Source organism: Rattus norvegicus, chromosome 2 (genome assembly GCF_036323735.1).
Source record: "Rattus norvegicus strain BN/NHsdMcwi chromosome 2, GRCr8, whole genome shotgun sequence".
NCBI classification, from domain to species: Eukaryota; Metazoa; Chordata; class Mammalia; order Rodentia; family Muridae; genus Rattus; species Rattus norvegicus.
In genome coordinates this window covers 232,024,276-232,029,631 of record NC_086020.1, presented here as the reverse complement: position 1 = coordinate 232,029,631, position 5,356 = coordinate 232,024,276, and the positions used below count along the sequence as shown (strand labels likewise).

The window sequence follows — 5,356 nt, the reverse complement described above, 5'->3', positions numbered from 1 at the left end:
AACACACAAATATCTTTGCTTTAGAAAACAAATGTTATGATTTATAATACAAACATGTATAAACTGTAAATAAATAGTCAATAAGTGGAATTAAATTAATGAAAATATTAGCACAAAATTTTAAAGCAATTTATATATAAAATTCTAAATTTATTATATGTGAAGACCTAAAATTATTTTCAATAGGTTTATATGTATACTTTTCCTATATAATTATTCATTCAGAAATTATATTTGATAAGACATTTTTAATAAAACAGGGAACCACTGAACCAACTGTTGAATGTATCAGGCTCCATTCAATAGTTGCAAACCCATGACCACCAAGTGTATACCCATGAAAATTATTGCATTGTCCTTTGAAAGAATTTTATTGGACTTTATGATTTATAGTTTACTGAAAATTATTACATTTTTATTATATTTAGGTTCATTTATTGTATTTTATGTGTATGAGTGTTTTATATGCTTGTATGTATGTGTACCACATGAGTGCCTAGTGAACTTGTAGGTTAGTAAAAGATATTGAATACCCTAGAACTGGAGTCACGGATTCTTTTGGATCACTCTGTGGAGAGGAGGAATTAAACTCTGGTCCTTTGCAAGAGCAACTGGTGTGCTGACTGCTGAATGATTTCTCAGGAGTGCTTAGACCTTCTGTGATTTACTTTTTGATCAACTTGGATTATTTGGTTAGAAGAATTTCCCAGTGTGGATATATCTATGATATTACATGCTTTTTATTTTTTAAACTATAGCTGTTTACCTAAACCCTTTCTTCTGCAGTTTCATTGATTTGACAGGTGGAGAGAGAAGCATGATTAAACACATGTTGGTACCAGAAGTAGTTAAGGGAAGACTCTGTTGATCTAAATGACTTACATATTTGCATGTTGAGCCTCCTGCTGTTGAACTGTTTGGAAAGAAATAGAAGGTGTAGCCCTTGTAAGAAGAAGATGTATTTCTCTGTGAGTAGGCTTTGAGAAAAGCCAATGCCAGGCCACTATGTCACTTTCTCTGTCTTTCTCTGTCTCTGTCTTTCTCTGTCTCTGTCTTTCTCTGTCTGTCTGTCTCTGTCTGTCTGTCTGTCTGTCTGTCTGTCTCTCTCTCTCTCTCTCTCTCTCTCTCTCTCTGTCTGTCTGTCTACTCCATGAACATAGCACTTAAGGTTATTTCCTCTGCACTGCATTGTCTGTCTGCTTGCCTGCTGCTAAGCTCCCCAACAGGATGATGTTGATTAATGCTATGAAATGTAAGCGAGGCATGGGTTAAATGCTTTCTTTTATGAGTGTTGCTTTAATCCTGGTGTCTCTTCAGAGCAATAGGACAGTAACTAAGCCTAGTGACTGTGACAGGCTCCTGAGGCCTGTCATATGACAGAGCAGTTCCTGCATGGGGGCCCAGAGAAGCTGTTGTTTGAGATTTGGTGGTGAAGCCTAGAGTGCATTGGTGATATTAGAGATGTCAGAGTCCTGGGATGTCTTCTGAGGAGAGCTGCTAACAGGTATGGAAACATCCCATGAGGCAAAAATCTGTTGCCTGACACAAAGCTGAAGGAGTTGTAGATCTTGAGGAATGCTCTGACATCGGATATGGACTTCGTCCTGCTGGTTTTCAGTCTTGCTTTGGCCCAGGATGTTTTCAGAATGCTCCTCTCCCTTCCCTTTGAAATGGCAATGGCTATTGTGTGTCATTTTATATTGGAAGTATTTATTCTGATTTCTTGCTTTTGTTTTCACATTGAATTAGAGTTTGAGGTTGCCCCAGTCTCAAAAGAGACTTTGTACCTTCAAACAGTTTTGTTTTTCTTTCTCCATCTTATTTTCTTTTATTGGATTTTTAAATTTACATTTTAAATATTATCCCCTTTCCAGGTTTTCCCTCCAGAAACCCACTATCCCATTCTACTCCGCCCCCTTCTATGAGGGGGCTCCCTCACCCAACCACTACTCCCTCTCACCTCCCTGCCCTGACAGGACTCAGGGCCTCCCTTCCCATTGATGTCCAACAAGGCCATCCTCTGCTATGTGTGCTGCTGGAGCCATAGGCCCATCCCTTTCTTCTTTTGGGGTGGTGATTTAGTCCCTGGGAGCTCTGAGAGGTCTGAAAACCATAAAGACTTTTGAAGTTGGACTGAATGTGTGATTGTATTTTAGTATTTTACATTATAATATGGCCATAATCCTATGAGGGGCCAGGAGTGGAATGTGGTAGTTTGAATAAGACTGCCCACTATAAACCCACAAATGTGCATGCTTAGTTCTGATTGGAAAGGATTAGGAGGTGTGGCCATGTTGGAGGTGTGTCACTAGGAGCAACCTTGAATTCTTCAAATCCCAGGCCAGGCTCAGTGTCTCTCTTGCTTCTTGCTGCTGACAAATCTGGATGCAAATTCCTCCCAGCAGCTTCTTCAGCAACCATGCCTTCTTTCTTCTGCGAAACGCCCTGCCAAGATAATAATGAACCAACTCACCCTCTGATGCTGAAGGCCCCAATATTATGCAGTTTAAATGCTCAGAATGCCTTCAATAAAGAAGGCAAATTCCCTTGAGGAAAACAACTCTGTAACACATAAGATTACATCATTAACCTTTATATTTCCTCAAATGAATGATTTCCATTTATTAGAGTAACTGTGCAATGAGAACAAAGATATAATCACGACTTTTTAGATGTCTGAGGCATTTGTGTCCCGGTTAATATAAATTCTTGGAAGCACAAATGGCACTGTGGGCTACCGGTCAGAGTAAAAACTGGTAGAAATCACGTTTGATGGAATCTCAGCTAAGGCTACCTAAGTCAGTCCATGAAGCCCTTCACCTGTACTTGGTTAATCTGTCTATTTCCCAGAAGCACAGTTGCAAGAGATTAACTCGGCAACTGGTAGAGTCCATCCATTGCCAGTCAAACCTGTTGAGGAGAGCTACAATTGTAAAAATAGGGATCACTAGAATTAACCATTCCACCAAAAATAGTAAAAGGAAGGCGAGACCGTACTTGCAGAGGGACCATCGTTGATTTGAAGGGAGAAGTAAGTGTCCGTGCTGTGCTCACGAAGTCCCCCTCCTCAGTAGTTTGCTCTGGGCAGGGAACAGATGGGCCTCAGAGAATGACTTAGACGTGAAGTGAAGTGAAGCTTTCATAATACACATTCGCATTGCTTTAAATCAACACATCTATTGCTATGTGGAATGGAGCTGGTAATCTGGTAATTTTGCTTAGCCCCAGTTAGTAAAACCTACTAAGATCAGTTGCTTTCCGATGTCAAGGACAGCTGTGTACCTTCACTGGGCTCCCTCTACGTTATCAGTCAGTCATGTCAGTCTTCAGTATACACGATCCTTACATTTCTTTATCACAGCATTGTTTTTCCACACGATGAATAAAAGTAATGAGTAAAAAGTAGCAAGTTTTCGATATATTAGCAAGATAATTAAACGGTGGAAGGTGAAACTGTCCAATGAAATTCAGGGGCCTTTCACTTTCTGGGAGTTTCAAAGGCTCTAGTTTAACGAGGTATGCCGAAGTATCTGCTTTGAACAGATAGATAGAATTTTTTTTCTTGCATTTAGTCTTTCTGTCAAACAAAAAATGAAAGGATTCAACTAATTTTTTTTTTCATAGAGATCTATCTGGAAAACAATCTATAATCTGCCTTACTACATACATAACATTAAATCAAGATCAATCATAGCCTTAAATTGTAATACATTTTAAAAAACGTTTTAGGAAGAAGCATAAAATAAGTACAAGATACAGGAAGTGTCTCACGATCTAGGGGTAGAGAGGATGGGCTGGTCAAGCCATGTGTGGTTGACAAGCACCTCCACAGGACCGCAGGAGATTGCACCGGAAGCTGGGAAGCAGAACAGCTTGGTGGCTTTTGCCTCCTCTCATCCACCCGTTTCCTGTCAGTACTGTATTTTCAGTTCCATGGCTGCAGGACGAGTATAATCTATGTGTGTGAGCTCTGTGTAGTACAGAGAAGAGCAGAGACAGGCAAAGAGTGATTTCAAAGATCAGCCTGATTTACCTCTTACAACGTGTTTGTTTCGCCTCCGTGATAACGGTTGCAGATATATCACAATTCCTGAGGGAGAACATGGCAAAGTTTAAACCTTTCAGGGGATACCTGATCAGTGTTTGTTTAAAGGATCCGCTTTCCCTATTCGTTATTCCTTTTTTGCCAAGAAAGATAGGAAGCTGTTCCTATAAATATAAGCAGCACTAATTGTCAATGCTTTAAGTTCGGGGAGGGTAGGTCTTTGTAATATGCCGAGGGTAGGCCGAGTTCTCCTCCCACTTTTACCAGGTTCTGACTCTGAAAAAGTATTCAGAGAGAAAGCAGTGTAACAGACTGGATTACGTTTTGTACAAGAAGGTGAGTGTGTGTTTCTCAAGAGCAATGTGTCATAGGAATTTCTAAGAGCCCATTTCGCAGCAACCTCTTATGAAGAAAGAAGAGTTATTGTTGTGTAAGATAGGAAAAGGAAGGGGAAATTCCTGGCTTTCTCAGAATTTCATTTATTCCCTTCGTATGTCCTTGTAGGGACATTTCTGGATGTGTCATTGCATAATGCACAATAATAATGGCAGTAGTCGGTTTACAACCCCAGTTTTATGGAGTTACCTTTATACAGATGTACGTAGCAGCTAACTTTTACCTATGGCAGCAAGGTTGAGAACGGCCTCTTTTTGTGTTTCCTTGCATTAGTGTGAGGATGAGGATGATGATGATGATGATGACGACGACGACGACGACGATGATTATGATGATTATTATTATTACATCAGACTCTAGATGTAAGGTCCTGCATCCGATCTGCCTCAGGTCTTGACCGCTTAGGGAGGCAGGATGAGAAGAGTTTGACCGCGTTTATTCCACGCATTGCCCGGGGGCGTTAGGGGAGTTCTGAGGCACTGCACAGGCATCTCTACAGGTGGGAAAGCAGTCTGAGGAGCTGGGGCAGCAGGAGTTGGCTCAGGGAACCGGGGGCCTGTGACAAAACTGCGGCTGGGGTTCTCAGGCTCTCAGACATCCAGGCACTGCTGGGAGCCACAGAAGAGCTGAGAACAGACTTTGGGCCCTTGGGTTGGGTCTAGCCCTGGGCCAGGGCTGGCGGTGGGGAGAAGGAAGAGTTCTGGCTGATCCCAAGGTGAAAATTCTTGGGTTGTCGGAGGGCTTGGCTGGGTGTTGGGTGTGGCAGGGAGTACAGAGTGGCCTTCAGCGGACAGTGGCTCTGTAGGTAAAGGCCTTCTCCATGGTTCCTCATGGAGTATCCCTATGAAAGGAGACAGTCATGGTTCCAAATCGTTCACTGCCATGGTAGAAAGTGGCAGGGTGGGAAACTTCTCA

The 5,356-nt window shown here is 41.7% G+C and overlaps 1 long non-coding RNA gene across 1 annotated transcript; it reads right to left on the bottom strand.

The window, feature by feature from the left end:
- Positions 1-2,128: 2,128 nt before the first annotated feature.
- Positions 2,129-4,732, bottom strand: LOC134485770 (uncharacterized). The gene is made up of 2 exons (XR_010064021.1): positions 4,631-4,732; positions 2,129-2,445 (listed from the first exon to the last, which is right to left on the bottom strand). It is a non-coding gene; the product is annotated as an uncharacterized LOC134485770 (long non-coding RNA).
- Positions 4,733-5,356: the final 624 nt, after the last annotated feature.